We start from the raw sequence: 14,391 nt of genomic DNA, 5'->3' as shown, positions 1-14,391 counted from the left end.
TTGGCATGGAATGTCCTTATTTCTCTGTCTATTTGAATGGATAGCTTTGCAGGATAAAGTAACCTTGGTTGACAGTTGTTATCTTTCAGAACTTGGAATATATCACTCCAAGCCCTTCAGGCTTTTAAAGTTTGTGTTGAATAATCTGCTGTAATCCTGATGGGCTTCCCTTTGTAGGTAACTTGATTTTTCTCTCTAACTGCTTTCAATATTTTTTCTTTGGTTTGTGTGTTTGGAAGTTTGATTATAATATGCTGAGGAGAGTTTCTTTCCAGGTTTTGTCTGGCTGAGGTTCTAAAGGCTTCCTGTATCTGCATTGGCACCTCTTTCCCAATTTGGGGGAAGTTTCTTCTATGATTTTGTTGAAGACTCCTATTGTGCCTTTGGAGTAGAATTCTTCTCCTTCTACTATGCCCTGAATTCTTATATTTGATCTTTTCCATAGTGTCCCGAATATCTTGAAATTCCCACACCTACTTTTCTATAAGTTTGTCTTTCTCTTTGTTGGACTGTATTAGATCTGCCACCTGGTCTTCCAGCTTAGATATTCTGTCCTCTCCTTCATCCATTCTACTGGTAAGATTTTCTACAGAGTTTTTTATTTCATTAACTGTGTTCTTCATTGCTAGTAATTCTGACTGGTTTTTCTTTATTATTTCTATTTCCTTATTTATGTCTTGCATTGCCTTCTTTATTTCATGAAATTGTTGTCCTGTGTCTTCTCTGATTTCCTCTTTGCTTCCTTTGATTTCCTCTTTGATTTCTCCTTGATTCCTTTGATTTGTTCTTTGACTTCTTTGAACATGTTTACAATCATTCTTTTGAAATCTTTCTCAGGCATTTCCTCTAACTCATTCTCACTGCAGGTCATTTCTGATGCATTAATACTTTTAGGTTGATTTATATTGTCTTTCTTTTTAGTGTTTCTTGTGTCATAATGTATATATTTTTGCATCTTGGATTAAGTTAATGCTTGGATTTTCTAGCTAGCTGTGTATTGTTAGCTGTTTCAATTGAGTTGATGTTATATATCTTCAGGGTAAGAGGTTAAGGTGTTAGGTGTGGCTCTTAAGACTCTGAGAGTATCTACAAAGGTGTTCCTAGGGGTTGAGTTTCCCTGCTATGGGAATATTCAAGTAGGGTGAGTGGAATAAAATACAGGAAGATTCTAAAATTTAACTGAACACTGTACACCTTCATTCAAAAACAGCAGTGAGTGTTTATGCAAGAGTATATTATAAGAACCAGATCCTCTATCAATAAAGAGGTTAATATTTCTGGTCTGTTGATGGATCCAAGTCAGCTTGTGACCAAGTGAGGCCATTCTCTGGTACAATCCCAGTTGCCTTTTTGGATTGTTTTGGTCTCAGTCAAGTTTCTGGCTGGGTTATTGGACTGCTGTTCTGTCTTCTGGAGCTCAGCACTGGCTTTTCCTGTGTGGCAAACCACGCCTGGCAACTGTGGCCCTGCAGATCGGCATCCCCACTGCTGGAACCATTACTGCTGTTGCTGAAGCTGCTGCTTGTGCTGGATCCATCACTGCTGCTGCAACTGCTGCTGCTGCTGTAGCTGCCACTGCTGGAACTGCCGCTGCTGCCTCTGAAGCTGCCACTGTTCGAACCCCCACTGCTACCACTGAAGCTGCTGTTGGATCTACTCTTGCTGCCGCTGCTGGATCTGCTGCCACTGGGGCTGCTATTTCCAGTGCTGGAGCTGCTGATGCTGCCAGACTCTGCTCCTGCTGGGGTCCTGCTGTCAGCTCAAGTTGGAGTGGCTGGTCACTGCTCTGTTTGCTGGAGCTGGGCACAGGCAGTGGGGGAGGGGAGAGAGCTGCAGCTGCTCTAGTTCTCTCACTGTTCCATGTGTTCTCCTACCTTGTGATCTGCTCCTCCATTGTTCACTTCTGCTCTCCCTTCACATTTCTAGAGTTTGTGGAGAGCTCCGGTGTGAGTGGAAGCTCCCCACACCTGGCTTTTTTTGCTGCTTTAGCTGAGCCTGGCAGCTATCTGGTGTGCTGCTGCCGCCACAGTCGGCGGACCTGCCGGGGCCAGTTTTGCCAGTCTGCAATTTGCTCTGGATGCTCTGAATCTCTTCTACTTCTCCACTGCTGTTTCAATTTCCTATACACCTCAGTTTTCAGTAAAAGTGTGTATTTTGCTGAGTTTTTTTGGTCTTTCCACCCCCCCCCCACCCCTTGGCTGCTTTGGCGTGGTGCCTATGCCGCCATCCTAACCTGAAGTCTCTGTAGTAAGTATTTCTGTATCTTACACCATAATCAACAGACTATATACTTTAATTTTATAGGATTACATCATATATGATATTGTAAGACAGCCATATGAAAAGACTGGGCTACTTTAAGTGGTGTAAGTATCCAGTGCTATTCTCTGCAAATATACTGAAATAATGGACAGGTACATAAGGGTTTGAAAAGGAGCATACAAATGAGAAAGATTATTCACAGTTAAATTATGTTTCATGCTTTTATTCATTCACATATTTTTTATGTTTAATTGCTGCTTACATTTTAACTGCTTGTGTTAGGTGAATTTATTTAGTCTTCCATTATATTATAAAAAGAAACTATGATTAAATTTGGAGACAATGTCATAACATATCCATTGTCAGCTTCTTATTATATTTTCATAAAACCGGCTTACTTTCATAATTGGTTTAGAGCTATATGTCATGAAACAAACAACAAAGGTCTAATCTTGGTGAAAACATTAATTCAATGTACTATCAATTAATACACAATTTATAACTGCCTGAGAAAACCAGGGAGCATGAGTAAGAATATCTAGCTGGAAGCTGGGCTTCCTGTTATCTATGGTTATCCCAGTGATCAAACAATATCAAGTAGAAATTTCATAAGTGTAAAACATTCTCAAAGAATACATAATATATAGAGGACACATATTTATAACAACTGGTATATTTACCTTTAAGGTAGAACAAAATCCTCATTTTAAAGAAAGTATCAGTTATATTCCATCATTGTCCTTTAAAATTATTACATTTATTCAAGTAAATATGAGAGTGCTTAAATCATTTTCATAGTTAGTTTAAATTTTATGGTTGAACAAATGAAGTATTCATGAATGAGTACATTTGGACTTTCATGCCTGTGCCAATATCCTCATTCTAATTCTATCACCCCAAGGAAACGAGTCATGTTTCTGGGAATCATATCCCCCTCTCAGTCAATTTAGAATAGCTAATAGGATGGTGTATCAATTTTTCAGATGGAATAATTATTTTCTTGCTAATTAATCATCTACATGATGGCCCAGGTTTCCTTACCTTCAGTTTGGAATATGAATCAATTTCTGACAGAAGCCTAATGAGAAAGAGAACAAGTAAATCGCAGACTTGGAACGAAGTGGTATACAAGGGGTCAAAACCCTCAATCAGGACTGTCCTCATTAGGAACATTTGAGTAAGTGAAGACTAAATGCTTTTTAATGCTAAAGAAGTGCTATTATTCCATCAAGAATCCTGCTGTGCTTTGTGAATTCTAATTATTAACATTAACAATAATTCAAATCCTCCTTGCCAGAGGATTTCTTTCTGATCTGTGGCACTCAATTATAGGAAAACTGATATTTTTGGTACAATTTTCAGCCCTATTTATGTTTGTCTCCTTTAAAGGCACAAAGTTAATTACCTTTGTTCAGATCAATCAGGTTCATTAACCATATGATTAGATCAAAATACATTTCTAATCACATTTCTTACTTTTGAAGGAAAAAAAAATATTAGGACAAACACTATTTAGAATGTTCAATCATCCAAATAATACTAACAATGTTGGATTTTAGTTCTAGTTCATGTTACTATCACATGGTCCTCTCAACACTTGCAGATGAGAATGGAAGGTTCTAATTGTGGCTTAGAGAGATTTTTTTTTTGTAAGAATATGAGGTTTATACTGGTTACAGCTCCTGTGCATGATGATACAAGTCATTAATGGTAATGTTAATTCACAACCCAACACAAAATTGTTCATTCATAGTCCTAGTTCATTCATTTAATTGCAAACACCATATGGAATTTGATGCATCTTCGTTTCAAAATGAGATGAAAACTAAGTCTGAAAGAAGCTAGACAGAATTGTCATTTGTGAGTGAACACCATTAAGGGCAAATAGTCTTCAGTTATGTGTTATCCAACTACTAATCATTTTGATATTTACAAATACTGTGCATATTCATTACTCCAGATAGTTACTCAACTATTGAACTTGGTATTATTAAGGACATGAAGAACAAAAATCCATTTCACCCAATGTGAAAGTTATAAACAAAGATTTATAAAAGCTATGACTCCTCTAATTTCATGGGAGTAAGAGGTTGTAGGACTGTAATAGTAACTGGTGCTTAGAAACTAGAACTCTTGATTTTATGACTTAATGTAGGCATGGTAATTACAAGGATGTGAAAATAATCTCAATGGCAATAAAAATCCTAACTATCAGGTTCATGTCAGGAAAATAAGCCAGGTGATAAAAGAAATAACTTTTTTAGCTTTTAAATTATATTTCTCAAAAATGGGCAGATGGCATTCACCCCAATGTAGTGATGGCTGTCATTAAGGTTTTTATAAGTTGTCTTTACCATCTCCCAATCAGACAATTTTTTAGATGTCTGGGAAATGTAATCTTGGGGAATTCAGTTTAATAAATTTCTGTCTGCTTTCCCAGCTCTATGTGAATAGATTTGGATTCATACCCAGATTTCTGTGACACCAATTTCACACTCTTTCCACTAGACTATATACTTTTCTTAACAGCATATTTAATAAAACACAATATCACTGATGATATATTTGTAGAATCTTTGAATGGTACTTGAATGCTGATCATTTTTAGCAAACTATAGAAATACAGAAATTACTCTGCCAGAAAGCAATGTGTAACCAATTCAAGTGATACCAATGAGTATTTAGAAACTGTTAACAAAAGCCTTTTCACAAAATGGTTGATTTTCCCCAGTACACACATCTGGCTATCTCACAGCCTTTTTAAATAGAGAAATATAATTTTCCCAAAATGTGAGTTTACAAAGCATAGTGGTCATGAACCCTTCTCCATATTGCAAAACTAGGAAGCCTGACTCAAAGTTCCTCTGGGCAGTTGGCCCAATGAATCATGTCACAACTATAGTACTGCTTGACTGTACTGAGTGCCAAACTAAACTCCAAATGTTCTATTCCAATCCAGCAGATTCTTTTGTGGCTGATTTTGGAAATAGGACAGTTTGGCATCTTTCCACACTTCTCACTCAACCCTGCATTAGAGGAAGAGAATAGGAGAGATATGTATGGTAATTGTTGTTAGAATTTTTCTCCCATATAATTTTACATCATATTAATTAAACCCTGCTAAAAATTAGAAAACATTTTTTTTAATTTGCTATCTCTTTTGAATAGACATAATGGTAATTTTTTTATATTTGGAATTGAATTAAGAGTTTAAGAAGAATTTGAATGAGGAAGCCATCAGATCCCTACATGTAGTCTGGTGTAGTGTGACAAAAGGCAAACTGTCCATCTGTCTCAACAAACATTTGTAACAGGGTCAGAAATGCCAAGTATTGAGAGTAATTACACATATCTATTTAGAATCATTAATCTATCCTAAGCATAGAGTCTAATTTGAAATAAATACATTAACAGTAAAGTATTCAAATAGAAGCTTCCTATGAAAATGCAAATACCACCTATTGTCTACGTGGAATAATAGCTCATTTTAAGCTGTTGTATGCCATCCTCATTCTCAGAGACAAGTTTTCTTCTGTGTATCTCCCTCTATCTGGTTTACTGTTGACTCCAGATTCAGTAGCCACAGTATGGACAAGTACTAGTGAAACCAACATGTGAGTAAAAGTTGATTCATTTCAAGGCTTGTCCTCCTTTTGTAATTCACCTTATTGTATATCTCATACTAAGTAGAAGAAAAATTTCTTCTCATTATTAAAAATATAATGATGACAAAAGAAAAGCACTTAATACTTTTAAAAAAGCAATTCTATATTTTCCTGAATAAACATTTAATTTCATCCAGGATAAAGAGAAATAAACAGAGGAATTTGAATATAAATATCTGTAGCACTGAACATGGTAACATTATTATATTTTCTATGTCTTTTTAACAAATCTTGCATTGATATTGAATCTCATAGATGTCCTCAGATAACTATGGACATACTTCTAGACCTAAAACACAACTCTTCTTCCTTTAGATTTTTTTTTTAATACTTTTAAATTTATTTATTTGAGAGCAACAGACACAGAGAGGAAGACAGATAGAGGGAGAGAGAGAATGGGCGCGCCAGGGCTTCCAGCCTCTGCAAACGAACTCCAGACTCGTGCACCCCCTTGTGCATCTGGCTAACGTGGGACCTGGGGGACCGAGCCTTGAACTGGGATCCTTAGGCTTCACAGGCAAGCGCTTAACTGCTAAGCCATCTCTCCAGCCCTCCTTTAGATTTTTGCTAGTGTATTTAATAATTTTGAAAATATAAGTTTCTAAACAAATATAATGGAGGGACTTGAATTCAAGTATGTGAGTGGTGACAATGTGAATAAAATCCTGTGTGGTTTCATTCAACTCAAACATGTGAAAATGTGTACATGCTTTTGGGAGGCTGTTGTGCATAATTACATAAAATAAATACACAGGTATACACACACACACATGCACATATAATGTAGATAGATGATGGATGATAGATAGGTAGAGATAATGTATAGATTTCCTTCCATATGTGTGCATCAAAAGTTATTATTTTGAAACAAACTAAAAAAATTCATGTGAACTGAAATTTATGGATTGGAAATGTTGTGAATTTAAAATAAAATCATGGCATCTTTATCCAACTGAACCTCGTACGGTGCATGGAACTAATTTAAAATATACTCTGAAAATGTGATCTAGGGCTAATAATTGGTAAGAATATAAAGCATAACATTCCAGCATCCCATGCTGGTTCTAGATTGATCTGCTGTAGAAGTTGACTGTGAATAGCTTTTATTTAAATGAAATAAAAAAGGTTTCCAAAGCTGACATTAAAGGTACTGAATATTTTGACTCCTTGTATTGAGTACCTCTTAAACTGAAGTAGCAATATGCTATTGTAATGATGGGTTCTGAACTTAGTATTATATGAGATAGGTTAACTGTTGTTATTTTCACTCACATGTGAACCAGATCAGTAGCATATTTGTAGTGCCTGTCCAAAAATTTAGTAAGAAGAAAGAGTAATTCCAAATGACCATTGAGGGATGATACGTGAGAATGTGGATATACATTTATTAGGGTGATATTAAACTTGACAACAAACAGATCAATGTCTTTAAATATCACAAAATCACATCTGAGACAATTAGGAAAATATGCTACTTAATGAACAGGCTTATAGGATTTTGGACCTGTAATTTATAAATTGTAATGTTTCGTTTTAAGAAAAAAAAAAAACTTGAAGCCAGGCAAAGATAGAACAAAAAAAGAAAATTACAGACCAATCTCCCTCATGAATATAGATGCAAAATATTGGCAAACAGAATACAAGAATATATCAAAAAGATCATTCACACTGACCAAGTAGGCTTTATCCCAGATATGCAGGGATGGTTCAATATACGCAAATCTATAAATGTAATACATTATATAAATGGGTTGAAGGACAAAAATCACATGACAATCTCATTAGACAGAGAGAAAGCATTTGACAAATTCCAACATCCCTTCATGATAAAAGTCTTACAGAGACTGGGAATAGAAGAAACATATCTCAATATAATAAAAGGTATTCATGACAAGCCTACAGCCAACATAATGCTAAATGGGGAAAACTGGAAGCTATTCCACTAAAATCAGGAACAAGACGAGGGTGTTCACTGTCCCCACTTTTATTTAATATAGTTTTGGAAGTCAGAGCCATAGCAATAAGGCAAAAGAAACACATAGAAGGGATAAAAATTGGAAAGGAAGAGATCAAGTTATCATTATTTGCAGATGGCATGATTCTATACGTAAAAAACAATAAACACTCTACGAGCAAAATGTTAGAGCTGATAGAAACCTACAGCCAAGTAGTAGGATACAAAATAAATACACAGAAATCAGTAGCCTTCATATATGCTAACAACAAACACACAGAGGAGGAAATCAGAGAATCACTCCCATTCATGATTGCATCAAAGAAAATAAAGTACCTTGGAGTAAACCTAACCAAGGAAGTAAAGAATTTCTACAATAAAAACTTTAAAACACTCAAGCAAGTAATTGCAGACAACACTCAAAATTGGAGAAACATCCCTTGTTCCTGGATTGGAAGAATCAATATTGTGAAAATGGCAATCTTACCAAAAGCAATCTACACATTTAATGCAATCCCTATCAAAATTCTAAAGGCATTCTTCATGGAAATAGAAAAAAATAATCCAAAAATTCATTTAGAATCACAGGAAACATTGAATATATAAAATAATACTGAGCAACAAAAAAGAGGCTGATGATATCACCATATCTGATTTTAACCTATACTACAGAGCCATAGTAACAAAAACAGCATGGTACTGGCACAAAAACAGACATGTAGATCAGTGGAAGAGAATAGAGGACCCAGATGTAAGTCCAGGTAGCTATAGCCACTTGATATTCAATAAAAATGCCAAAAATACTCATTGGAGAAAAAACAGCCCCTTCAGCAAATGGTGTTGGGAAAACTGGATATATATCTGTGGAAGGAAGAAAATAGATTCTTCTCTCTCCATGCACAAGAATTAAGTCCAGATGGATTAAAGACCTTAACATCAGACCTGAAACTCTGAAACTGCTAGGGGAAAAAGTAGAGGAAACCCTTCAACATATTGGTCTTGGCAAAGACTTTCTGAATACAACCCCAATTGCTCAAGCAATAAAACCATAGATTAATCACTGGAACCTCATGAAATTACAAACATTTTGCACTGCAAAGGACACAGTGAAAAAAGCAAACAGGCAACCTACAGAATGGGAAAAAAGTCTTCGCCAGCTATATATCTGATTAATATCTAGTATATACAAAGAACTCAAAAAGTTAAATAATAAGGAATCAAACAAGCCAATCAAATAATGGGCTATGGAGCTAAATAGAGCATTCTCAAAGGAAGAAATATGAATGGCATATAAACATCTAAAAAAATGTTCTATGTCACTAGTCATCAAGGAAATGCAGATTAAAACTACATTGAGATTCCATCTCACTCCTGTCAGATTGGCCACCATCAGGAAAACAAAAGATCATAAATTTCGGTGGAGATGTGGAAAAAGAGGAACCCTTTTACACTGCTGGTGGGAATGCAATCCAGCCATTGTGGAAATCAGTGTGGAGGTTCCTAAAAGACCTAAAGATTGATCTACCATATGACCCAGCTATAGCACTCCTAGGCATATATCCTAAGGACTCATCTCACTTCCTTAGAAGTACTGCTCAACCATGTTTATTGCTGCTCAATTTATAATACCTGGGAAATGGAACCAGCCTATATGTCCCTCAACTGATGAGTGGATATTGAAGATGTGGCACATTTATACAATGGAGTTCTACTCAGCAGTAAAGAAAAATGAAGTTATGAAATTTGCAGAAAACGGATGGATCTGGAAAGGATTATACTAAGTGAGGTAACCCAGGCCCAGAAAGCCAAGCGCCACGTGTTCTCTCTCATATGTGGATCCTAGCTACAGATGACTGGGCTTCTGCATGAGAAGAAAAATACTTATTAGCAGTGGCTAGTAAGTTAAAAATGAGATATAAAGGGAAGAGAAAGGAAGGGAGGAGGGTACTTAATAGGTTGGTATTGTATATATGTAAGTAGAATGATTGAGATGGGGAGGTAATATGATGGAGAATGGAATTTCAAATGGGAAAGTGCAGTGGGGGGAGTGAGGGTATTACCATGGGATATTTTTTATAATCATGTAAAATGTTAAAAAAAAATTGTGAAGAGAAAAAAAAACATAAAAATAAAATTAAAATTTTTTATAAAAGAAAATAAGACTTGGATAATAACTGTTTGGACCTTGTGAATTTATTTAATGCCAAATGAGAGAATAGAATGATTCAAAGCAAAATGGAGGGGATTTCAGAAATGCTAGTGAGAGCAGGGTGTTGATTTGAAGAGTTGTGGGGGACAGTAGAGTGCATCTTGCATTACAAAGGAATGTACTTGAATGGGACATATGGCATGTGAAGTGAAGGGCAGTCAGGCACCCATGACTCAGGCATACATCATACAGTTATCTGGACCATATTTGATACTCTTCTGTGGAAATGAAATTTGGAATATTGACTATACCTATGGCCACAGGTGCTGGATAGGAACAGGCCACATTCCTTTATTTTCTTTAATATTTATTTATTTAAGAGAGAGAGAGAGAGAGAGAATGGGTACATCAGGGCCTCTAGCCATTAAGAACAAACTCCAATGCATGCACCACCTTGTGTATCTAGCTTTATATGGGTACTGGATGAACTTGGGTTCTTTTGATTTGTTGACAAATGCCTTAATCACAACCATCTCTCCAGCATTCCTTTTCTAAGAGATGAACAGTAAGGCTTTACAGTGAGGACTTACAGGTCAGGGGCACATTTAAGTTTCCTGTAACCCCTGTAGAGAGGAAGAGGCAGCTTTCTTAAAGTGAAAAACTTATTAAAGACATGCTAAAACACCAGAGCTACTCACCTTTAAAATGATATAATGTGTGCTAGCAATACTTTTCACCTATCCTGATATACCAGAAGCAGCAGAACTGCATAAATACATCATTCTCCTTTGTTAATCTTCAACTCATATTTGTAGACTAATTAACTCATGTTTATAGTAAGGGATCGAAATTTCACTAATTCATTTGAGATTATAAAGAAAATATTAGAGTTCTGAAGAATAAAGATAGACCTTGATATAAGATAACTTACTAGTGGAAAATAATAAATTCATACTACTTGTACAAAATAAGACATAATATAAAAACTTCCAAATATGTCAATAGTCAGAACTGTACCCATAGCTTTGAATGTATAAAACTTTGAATGTACAAAGGACTATATAATAATCTTTAGGATTATAGAAATTTTTACCTTTTAATTTTAGGGTTTAATGATTCCAATAAATGAATGGTAATAGGAATAGCAGAATAGAGATCTATATTTAAAAACCTCATTTAACAGAATGATTCCATATTTCATATTGAATATAATAGGAATCCTATATTCTTTGAAAATATATGCCTGCCACATCACATTGAATTTATTTTCAGACATGTCACCCCTCTTTATTCTTATGGCATCTTGACTGTGGCTAGTTAATTGCTGACCCACTGTCAGTATTGTACTGTTCCAGAAACTGTATACACATGCCTGTTTGTAGATACTATTAAAATCTTGACTAGCAAATTTGATCAAATAAATAGCTACATACCACACTGAGGTTATCTTACACCAGGCTTACTAGTTTTAATGTAAAAAAAAATGTGTTGTCCATAATATATGAAGATATGTTTCAAAATTGAAGAGAGAAAAGCCTATTTTAAGTAAAGATAAACATCTTAAGTGATGGTGGAGTTTCCACGAATCATTGAAAGGTCTAATATGGATAATTTTAAATGCTGCAGAGGTGAGGAGAGGGCAGGCTTCACATCATGTGCACAAGGCAGGCTGCACATCAAGGCATGCACAATTTCCATCACATCAAACCCAGGATTTTAGAAAAAACATGAATTTCATATGTAATATATATATATATATATATGTGTGTGTGTGTGTGTGTGTGTGTGTGTTATTTCAGCAAGGCATATTTCTGATCTCTTTTGGTGTAATAACTCTTTGTGTCTGCCTAAGTTATGGAAGGATGAATAGAGAAGAAAATCTTAAATATCAGAAATATTAGAAACATAGACTGGGTGATTAATTCTGATAAAAAATAATTTTGCCTCTAGCATGTTTATTTCTTAATAAAATTAATATTTTATGGGAGATAATTTTATAACCATCTTATTCATATACATTAATTTAAATTTTATGGAACTAGCTGTAAGTCATAAAAATAAAATAGCCCATTATGCCTTTACATTCTAGATATGCAGCAAGGATAATCTATAACAGGTAAATTAATTTAGCTAATTATGCTGCTCCTATTTAAGCCAGTATACTTTGAAAGTCCCTTCATTAGAATACTTTTTCGACTAATGGCTTTATTTTCTCAAGTGCCGTAACAGCTAAGATACCACATACATTTGCCTATCTTTCCACCTCCAAGTATACCATACATTTTGTTTGCCTAACCCCATATTGTCCATAAGGCACTGGCACACCAGAAGCAGTGCAATACAATTTTTGGTACCATAAATGAATTTTAGAAATAAAACCTGTCTTTTTTCTATACAAATTGTATCAACAGTTTCATGTGCTTAATATAAGTTTGAGAAAGGTGTAAAAAATCTTTTTACTAATAATGTCTCTAACTAGTAACCAGAGAGCAACATGATACAGTTGCCTTATGTGCATGTTAACATTATGGCTATACTCAAAGAACAAGAAGAAACACAAAGAAACAAGAATGTCTTTAAGCACTGGTCAAAATGGAGACTGGTATATGGCCATCTTTATTGTTTTGTCCTCATGTGTAATGGTGAATATTTGCTAAAATTGGGGTTTCTAAACTTAGTTTCATGTTAGATCAATACCCACCAAAATATTTTTTCCTAACACCATTCAATTCTTACATAGCTGTTAGTGACCTTACATCCCTTTGTAAAGGACTGAGATAAAAGATGGCTCATAAATACACATCTAGCCTTCTAGTACACTAATGAGCTCTAGATTTAATAACTGGCTCATGTTTTCATTTGGAATGAAAATAGAACAATCTATTAAAATTTGGAGCATTGGATAATCATTTATTGACTATTGGGGCTATATAAAAACCCTTTCATTGGTTATACACATATGTCTTTCTTTAGCCCAATATTCTGTGAGACATAGTCATATATGCCTTTAAATTAATATTTCTATTAACTATCTTCAGTTTGTGTCCTATTAAGTAATTGTAATTATATGTAACCTCTTTTCATTTTTTTTTTTTACTTTTTAATTTTCCTTTTTTATTACTCAATTTAAAAGGTTTATTAGATGTGGACATATTTAGTATGTAAACAACACGTTGGTACCATCCTTTCCCTCCTCCTTGCCCTTTTCTGAAGAGGCCTTTCTTGCTTGGGATGCAGGTCAACCCATAGGGATTGTGGGCCAGTCATTATAGGGGCGGCAGTCAGTTATGGGGGAAAGGCAATGTCTCTGTGCAAATGTCCCAACTTGTGGCTCTAACAATCATTCTGCCCCCTCTTCCACAAAATTCCCTGAGCTATGTTGGGCTTATTTTAATTCTGCTTCAGTGATGGGCTCTTAGGAGCTTCTGGCTCTCTGGTTGGTAGGTGTTGAGTGTCCTGAGTGTCTATCTACTTCACCCTTGGATAACAGATTCACTAAGAAAGCAGCACTCTTGCTCATTCCCAATTCCTATGTGGTTTCAGCTGGGGTAAAGTACATTGGGTTTATCTCCTCAGGTCCAGCTCCTGTCTGAAAAAGAGAAGCAGATTCTCCAACAGAGAATGAAGTCAACACGAGTTAAATGGGATAACTAGTATTAATTTATAGGGAATTCCCTGAAGTAGTCTATGTAGGTTTGGCTTTGTGTACATATAATCATGGAGTTGACTTTTGTCATGGAAAGTTTTTCTTTCGTCTCCTATAATGAGGGATACTTTTGCTGGGTAGAATAGGTTGGGTTTCAAGCCATGGTTTTTTGGATTTTGAAGTTTACCATTCCAGTATCTTCAGGCTTTCAGGGTTTCCATTGAGAAATCTGATGTAATTCTGATGTGATTTCCTTTGTATATTGTGAATTGTTTCTCTCTTGCTGCTTTTATACGCTCTCTTTATTTTCATTGTTAAAGAGTTTTAATTATGATGTGTCTTGGAGAGTTTCTTCTTTTATTTCTCTATGTTTGGTGTTCTGTGGGCTTCTTATATCTGAATGAGCTTCTCTTTTTAGAGATTCAGAAAAATTTCATCAATAATTTTTTTAAAATACATTCTTTATACTTCTGGCCTGAATTTCCTCTCCTTCTGGTACACCTATGATCTGGATGTTTGTTCATTTTAAGATATACCACAGTTCCCTTGTACTCTGTTCACTTGATTTTTTGAACTTAGAAAAGTTTTTGGCTTCCTGATCAATTTCTTCTGTCTTGTATTCCAGGTCAGATGTTCTGTCTTCCACATGAGCAACTCTGTTAGTGTGTGGTTCTAGAGAAGATTTTATACTTTCTATTTGACTTTTTGTTCTCTG

Source organism: Jaculus jaculus, chromosome 3 (genome assembly GCF_020740685.1).
Source record: "Jaculus jaculus isolate mJacJac1 chromosome 3, mJacJac1.mat.Y.cur, whole genome shotgun sequence".
Taxonomy (NCBI): domain Eukaryota; kingdom Metazoa; phylum Chordata; class Mammalia; order Rodentia; family Dipodidae; genus Jaculus; species Jaculus jaculus.
The sequence above is the reverse complement of the archived record's forward strand: the minus strand, read 5'-3'. Positions refer to the sequence as shown.